Below are 9227 nucleotides of genomic sequence, written 5' to 3' on the forward strand. Positions count from 1 at the left end.
CATTTTCTGCCAAAAATGGCGGTTAAATAATGTATGGCCAAAAATACAAGAGTTCCCTTAAGCATTTCTTCAAAATTTGTCCAAATTCAATGCATTTTGTGAAATAACTGTCTCGGTGCCATTCAACGCTGGTTGTGCTCCATACAGGTGTACTGGCGTCGTTTGGCGCTAGAGCATTTTTCTGCCTTTTTTGCTCCAAATTTCATTTTTTGTCTCCTTTTTAATCCAAATCCCCAAATTGAGTATACTTGCATCACAAACATGAAAATACTTTTCTTTAAAGTGTTATTTCACCACAAATCACCAAATATAGGCATTAAAATTATATGAAAAATTGAACATTTTTTTGGTGTATCAAAATCCCCCAAACTTAATTGTTACATATCCTCAAGTAATTGTTTTACAACATAAAAATATGACTTAACGTAAAGAGTTTAACTTCTAAATTTTATAATTTGGTTTACTAAATATAATAGTATAACTTAAGAAAAATTTTTAACAACTCAGGTTAAAACTAAAAGTATGAGAATATCCAGTAGTCCAGTTTAAGATTTATGCTTCTCTGTTCATTTTAAAAAGAATTATAGTTTTCAAACTAAAGATAGAATGTCCATATGAAAAAGAATTTCATGAGAACTTTATTAGTAATGATGCTAATACTTAAATACAAGTTTAGAAATGTAACAAAGCCATTTTCCTCAAGTTGATTTAAGTTTTCCATTTAGTTAGATCCAGTGAAGCCAATTTTTGATTAGGCATATCCTTAAGCTTCTCATCACTTCCATAACTTTTTCTTTTTTTTTTTTTTTTTATATATGGGAGGATTACTATATCTGGATAGTTTTTAATAATTTTGAACTTTCACTATCCTCTTCTTAAAGTTAAAAACTTTTCACATTCCTTCATTTAATAAATTCATATTGGTTTTGAAGATTTTTCATAAAGTTTCATTTTCATTTTTTTTAGGAAACTCTAAAATTTTTAATACTTCAAAAATATAGTTTTCTTTACTTTAAATAGAAAAAGCATAGTCTTATTCTTTCATACTAAATGCATCAACCTTAGAATTAACCTTCATTATGGAAAACCTTTACTTAAGCCTAATATATATAGTTAGAAACAAAAATTTAGTTATCTAATGCTAGCCTCTAATATCAAAGGTCATGTTAAATTAAATTTTAACAATATAGTTAACTGAGGACAGAATAAAAATTATTTTCCTTCTTTTTAAAAGAAAATTTTCTTCCCCTCAAATGTAAAGATTTAATAAATAAAGCATGCAGTATAAGAAATTCAGGGTGAAAGAAAATTTTAAATACATTAAAAAATACTAACCTGTTGCTTTGGGACTTTGAACTTTGAAATTGAACTATGCAAGTACTAATAATAAAAAGAGCAGATATATAACATTGTATAAAATTCAAATAACATATTTATATCAAAGGATTTACTGTATTAAAAGAAAGTGCTAAACATTAACGAAAACATATATTCAGAAAAACTAAACTTAACACTAACAAGTTCATTTAGATTACACTACAAATAAATAAAAGTACATCAACAAACTAACAGAAAACAAACCAATAATAGTCACAAAGAAAAACTAACATCATGCTAATCTTCCTCCTCATCAGTGTCTTCTTCTTTTTCTTCTCCTTTATCATCTTCCCAACCTTATACATTCTCCTCATTCACATAGGGTGTAAATCTAGGATATGTGGGAAATTCCACAGAATGATCTCCCTTCATATGTCTGATCTGAGCATCATAGTAAGAAATATCAAATTCAACTCTTCTTTGCATGTAGAAATCATTATTAGAGTTTTTTGCCTCCATGCTTCTCATCTGAATTTGCAGTGTCAAAATATCTCTTTGTTGTATAATAATTTGGTCCATAATTTCTTGTAGAGAAAATGAACTAGAAGTGGAAGGTTTAGATGCAGATGTCGAAGGTATGTCTCTACTTCCACTTCTAGTTCTCCACCCAGTATGTGGCTCATAGGTATGCACACTAGGCTTACTGATTGGCTTTAGGGGTTGTAATAATTCTTCTAAATGATCAAACTCTACACCTGATTGTGTACATAAAGTAAAAATCAGGGTAGGGTATCTTAAACACCCAGTGGTACTTCCTTTTGTATATGAGTGTGCATTGGTGTAAATCAAATCACTAATAACAATTCTCTTATGAAGCTGGATTCAGTAATTTAATATGACTCTATCTTTAGTCACTTCAATTTAGTGATTTGTAGGAAGTAAGGGTGCATAAATGAAATAATATCATGCTTTAGACTGTGAAATAAGCTAAGATGTGGCAAAATTTACCTTATTATTGTTCTTTATCTTCCATACACCTTTCCCTTTAGTGAGAAATTCCATGACCTCATCTAACATTGAGTCAGAAACTTGAAACGAGGCATAGTCGCACTGATCCTCATTCCTCAACTAGTATAAAGCATTAATTCTTGCAAAAGTGAAATCTATGAATTTACCTCGAACATAAATCTGATCATCTGTAGCAGCACAGAGGTTTGCATGAAACTCTCAAACAATGTTGTTAACTGTTATATCAGTAAAGTAGTAGAAATTCTCCCACTGCCTTGCTACAATTAATCATTGAATCATTTCTCCTATGTTGAAAAATGCTAGCTCCTGAGTCAAATGTTTCTTTGCAAAATGTGAGTTGTAGTGGTATTGTGCCTTCAGATTGACAAACCTGTGCTCGTCAAAGCCAAGTCTTCCAACCGTTCTTTTCATTTTAAGAGCCATAAAGATCTAAAGATTTCAAAATATATCTAATAAGTCTCAAATAATGGTAAAATTAACTTCTAAAATCCAAATCATGGTTAAAAAGCTTCACTTCATGGATTTTTCTTTTCTTATTTCCAAAGTTTTTCATTTTTGGTTTTTCCAAAATGCAGGAGAAATCCATGGTAAAAATAAAAAATTTCTAGATTATATTGAAGCTCTTACCAAGAGATGATGAGATCCAAAGTTTTCAAGCCTTCAAATCTTCTCCAATCCAAGTATTTTTATGCCCTAAAATGATTTTCGGCTTTAGCTCAGGAAGAAGATGAAGTTTGGAGTTCAGTAGTGGTAAAAAAAATCTTTTCACAATATTTTAACCCAACTAAGTCTTCTAGTGCATCTGGCACCATTTGGCGCCGACTATGGCACTGTTTGGAGCTAGTGCGAAAAAAAACACCCAGTTTCATGTTTTTGCTACAAATTTTCATGCACTAAACCTCATTAAGCTCTAATTAGCCCAAATCTTCATTAATTTCTAATTAAATTCAAGTACAAACACTTAACAGTTTTTTTTAACAGAACATAAAAAAATAAGCATTGCTAATCAAACCAACGACTCAGCGCTGAAAACAAGAAATCCAAAGTCAATCATCAACTAAGCAATCCAATTAATGTAAGCAAAAACATAAACACAAACACACTTAAACACTTAAGCACACTTTGATCTCTTTAGTACTTTAAGTCCATCAAGCATCTTCACTCTCATCGCTTTGATCCTCTTTGATATCTCCCATCGATTGGTAATGAAAAAATAAATTGTAGAAAGGGTGGCTTGGGAATTCATCGATTAATTCATCTTTGATCCAACAATTCCTCTTGTACAATCACACTTTCCAATCTTCTACAAGTCTGGTATGGTCGAATTATTGTTTCATTGCCCAATCTAAATGGTCGAATTTAGTATAAATTACATCAATCTCATTGATGATACAACTCATTTTCTTCTCCAAAATTTTAACTCTTTTCATCACAATATCCTAATTATCTGGTGGTAGAGATAATAAAGTAGGTGATGAATTCTGAGATGATTGATCCATAAGAGCATTCTCTTCTTCTGGATTCACCAAATTTGAAAAGTTGAAATGTAGTTCTAAAGGTTGCCACAGAAGAAAAGCCTTTTCCCAATTATCATATGGAACTTGTGACTAGCTACACAACATAAAGATGGTTGAAGGATGTCCAAGTCCAATAGAAGCTCCATTTAATGTTAATCCCAAAATAGATTTTACAATTAAAGTTCCCACATCAATTGGCCTTCTAGTCTTAATGTAGTAATTCATAATGGTACTCTCCTTTATAAGTTTACTTAGTCTCGTAGTGGGAAGTAATTTAGCAAAAATGAAGATATGTCAAGGCCTGGATGCAACATTCAATAAAGAAGATGGGAAACTTACATCGCATTAATCTTTTGCTTCCCAACCTTTATCTTCATCCATTGAAAATCTGTATTTCTCGTACATGTTGTCTCTCGTTGGGGCAAAGTTACTGTAATGACAGATAGGGACATTCTCGATCAAAAATAACTCATTAATCTAAGAAGGATTAAGAGGTACTTCTTTTCCTCACACATACACTACTCCTTGGTTAATTATATGGAGATTAGCATAGAACTCTTTTACCACAAGAACTATTACTGCTGCAACAGTGTATGATAAGACTATAAGACTTCCCATCACCTCTTCGACTTCCCATCACCTCTTCATTATGATATCTTCCACCACAGTTTTTGAAACTTTGTGTCCTTGATTCAGGAATCCTCGCTCCATCCTTGCTCCTTAATCAGTTTATTTTTCACCAACACTTTCTCATACAACTTTTGTGCATACTGATTAATGAACCTTATGTTGTTGAAAAATTTGGATTTGTAACATACCTTGGAGTTAGAAGCCATTGGATAAGAAAGGGTACTTCTACTTTATCCAAAAGGTATATATAGACTTAAACTTAGAATTGAATTGACTTAATTTCATCCAAATCCTATCCAAATTCATAAATCAGTTATTCAAATTGCTAAAACCGCAAATAGAAGCTTCCCACATGATTCGCAACCATAGCGCCAGTGTGGCACTGATTAGCGTTGTTTGGCGCTGGTTGGGTCACTGTACAAGAATTATGGCACCATTTGGTGCCGATTCTAGCATAGTTTGGTGTCAGTGCGAATTTTTGCGCAGCTTCGCCAAATGATTAAATAATTCGCGCTCTTTTTTAAGGTATCCCATATTAAAATTTTTTATGCATTTTGTAACATGTTTAAACCATTAAAGCATAGATACTTAATTAAAAGTGCATAAAAAAAGACATAAAGTTACTCAAATTTAAATCAAATACTTAAATAACTATGGGTTGCCTCCCATACAACGCTTTGTTTAACTTTGTCAGCTCTACATAATAAGTTTTCATTTTGGTTGATCCAATATTAAAACCTCTTTAATCATCAGACCATTCCCATTAAAATAAGATTTAAATCTATGTTTATTCACTTTAAATGTTGAATTAGTTTTTGGATCTTCGATTTCTACTGCTCCATATGAGTAAACTTTAACAATTGTAAATGGTCCAATCCATTTAAATTTTGATATTCTTGGGGATAATTTCAATCAAAAATTATACAATAAAACTTTTTGTCATAAGATTCATTTCTTATTTTATCAAGCTCATTCAGTTGCAGTAATATCTTCTCATCAGCATCTTTTAAATTGAAATGAAATTCTTTAATAACCCAATAAGCTTATGCTCGAACTCTACTAGAAGCGACAGGTCTTTCCAAAGATAAGTCCATATGAAGACATTCTTATAGGTGTTTTATAAGCAGTCCTATATGCCCACAATACAATATCTAACTTAGCAGACCAATCCATTTTATCAGGATTAATAGTCTTTTCCAAAATTCTTTCAATTTCTTGATTAGATAATTCAACAATACCACTTGTTTGTGGATGATAAGCAGTGGAGATCTTATGTTGGATACTAAATTTTCTTGCTAACTTTTCAATTATTTTATTTCCAAAATGAGATTCCCCATCAATAATAATTACTATCGGCATTCTAAACTTAGAAAAAATATTTTCTTGAGAAATTTTGAAACACTCTAAGCATCACATTGCGGTAAAGCAACTGCCTCAATCCATCTTGAAATGTAGTATACTGCAATCAATATGTATAGATTTTCAAATGAAGACACAAATGGTCCAATAAAATCTAATCCCCATACATCAAAAATTTCAACTTCTAATATAAATTTTAATGACGTTTCATTTCTTTTTAAAATATTACCTACTCGGAGACGTTGATCACAAGTTCTTACATGCAAATTAACACCTCTAAATATAGTAAGCCAATAAAATCCCGATTGTAAAATTTTGTAACTAGTTCTATCAATACTAAAATGTCCTCCAAATTCATAATCATGGCATTTTCAAATAATTTGCAGGGCACATCTCCTAATAATATGATCTGTACATTGCTTATATAAATAAGGATCATCCCATAAGTAAAACTTTGTATCGTGAATTAATTTTCTTTGTTGTTGTGGTGTTAAATCATTCGGTACAAGATCACTAACAATATAGTTAACAATGTCTGCATACCAAGGTGTTTTCCTTTCACTAACAACAAATAATTTTTCATTAGGAAATTATTCATTAATTTCTCTTTCAAAGTAATAAATTGTTCCTATTCCAGTTTTGATAAATGATCAGCCATTTGATTATTAGTTCCTTTTCTATCAACTGCTTCAAAATCAAATTCTTGCATCAGAAGGGTCCATCTAATTAATCTTGGTTTCACATTTTTCTTTGCCCTAAGTATTTTATAGCAGAATGATCAGTATGCATAATACATTTAATTCCAATAAAACATGATATGAACTTATCAAAAACATAAACAATTGCTAATAACTCTTTTTCAGTAGGGGTATAGTTAATTTAAGCATCATTTAGAGTTTTATTAACATAATTTATAACTTTAAAAATTTTGTCATATCTCTGCCTTAAAACAGCTCAAATTGCATAATTGCTAGCATTGCACATTAATTCAAATGGTTTCTCTTAATCAAGTGGAACAATTATAGGTTTTGTGATTAATTTTTCCTTTAACAATTTAAAAGTTTTTAGACATTCTTGATTAAAATTAAATTTTACATCTTTTTCTAAAAGTTGGCACAAAGGCTTAATAATTTTTAAAAATTTTTTAATATATTACCTATAGAACCCAACATGTCCTAAATAACTTCTAACCCCACTCACAATAGTTGGTGGAGATAATTTAGCAATGACTTAATTTTTTGTCGGATCTACTTCCATACCATTTTCAGATATTTTATGCCCAAGTATGATTCCTCCTATAACCATAAATTGATATTTTTCACATATTTAGTACTAAATATGTTTCTTCACATCCTTCCAAAACTTTTGTTAAATGATTTAGACGTGTTTCAAAAATGTTCCAAACACAGAAAAGTCATCCATAAAAATTTCTATTTCTTTTTTAATCAAATCACAGAAAATGAACATTGTGCATCTTTTAAATGTTGCAGGCGCATTACATAAACTAAAGAGCATTCATCTAAAAGCAAAAGTGTCATAAAGACTAGTAAACATTGTCTTCTCTTGATCCTCGGGAGCAATAGAATCTTGGTGATATTTAGTATATCCATCCAGAAAATAGAAATATTTATGTCTAGCTAGTCTATCCAACATTTGATCTAAAAAAGGTAGAGGAAACTAATTTTTTCTAGTGGCTGAATTTAATTTTAGATAGTCAATACAGATTCTCCAACCAGTGACTTGTCTTGTTGATATTGGTTCATTCTTCTCACCTACAATAACAATCACTCCTCCTTTCTTAGAAACACATTGGATTGGACTAACCCAAGCACTGTCTGAAATAAGATAAATAATTCCAACATCTAATTATTTTAAAATTTCTTTCTTTACCACTTCTTTCATAATTGGGTTTAATCTTCTCTAAGGATCAGCTCTCGGTTTATGATGTCTAATAAAATTTTGTGCATATAAATTGAAGGACTGATTCTTTTAATATTAGTTATTATCCATCCAAAAGCTTTCTTATATCTTTTTAATGTTTCCAATAATTTTTGTTGTTGCAATTCAGTTAATGTTGAGGATACTTTAACAGGTAATGTAGACCAATCTTCTAAAAATGCATACTTTAAATGTGGAGGTAACATTTTCATTTCAAGTTCAGATGGTTTTTCTATGGAAGGACTAAGATTTTTATTACTCTCTGTAGTATTTAATATTTCAAACTTTTCTTGAATATAATTTAAATCCTCATTACTTACTTTAATAAATTCATCTTCAATTATATCCTCAACTTTATACTCCAAATATTTTTCTTCAATTCTTTTCCAAAATTTTCAATGAAATGTTCATTACTTAAATCGTCGTTAATCTCCATTCTGAAGCATTCATCATCTTTTCCATTTGGTGGATATTTCATAGATTTTGTTATATTAAATGCAACTTCTTGATCGTTGACTCTCATGATTAATTCACCATTTTTCACATCTATTAAGGCTTTTCCGGTAGCAAGAAAAGGTTTTCCTAAAATAATTGGAATTTATTTATCTTCCTCCATATCTAATACAATAAAATCTACAGGAAAGATAAATTTATCCACTTTAACCAATACATCTTCTATAACTCCTTTAGGATAAGTAATTGAACGATCGACTAACTGAAGAGTTACAGTCACAGGGGAAATTTCTCCTAATCTGAGTCTTCTAAAATAGGATAAGGGCATCAGATTAATACTAGCTCCCAAATTACATAAAGCTTTTCTAAAAAATCTATTTCTTAGAGCACAAGGAATAGTAAAGCTACCAGGATCTTTAAGTTTTTCAGGAAGCATTTAAAGTTTCATATGATGGTTGAAAATCTATTATTTGCCCTAATGAATTTTCCTCAATGATAGAAGGTGTTTGAGATTAGTTCATTCTAATTTGATCTATTTTCTTAGACATAACAAAAATTTGAGCAGCCATAATAGACATAACATTAGAATAATGAACACTGGCTACTCTTTTAGGATTTAGCCTTTCAGAAGACCATTGAAAATTGTTAGTCATTTCTTCAATTAAAGAATATGTTTCATCAAATAGTTTTGACATTAATGAACCACCAACAACAGTATCAATAATAGATCTAAGAGATCCCACTAATCCATTATAGAATGTTTAAATTATCAATCAACCAGGTAAAGCATGCGTGGACACTTCCTAAGGAGATCTTTAAATCTTTCTCAGGCTTCATAAATTGATTCCCCTTCAAACTAAAAAAAAGATGTAATATCATTTCTATGTTTACTATCCTTTGTTAAATAGGAGAATTTTTTTTCTTGGAAAAGATTTATGTGATATTGGAGCTAGCATTAACCTTATGCCTCTATCTATTTTTGAA

Source organism: Phalaenopsis equestris, unplaced genomic scaffold (genome assembly GCF_001263595.1).
Source record: "Phalaenopsis equestris unplaced genomic scaffold, ASM126359v1 Scaffold001001, whole genome shotgun sequence".
Taxonomy (NCBI): Eukaryota; Viridiplantae; Streptophyta; class Magnoliopsida; order Asparagales; family Orchidaceae; genus Phalaenopsis; species Phalaenopsis equestris.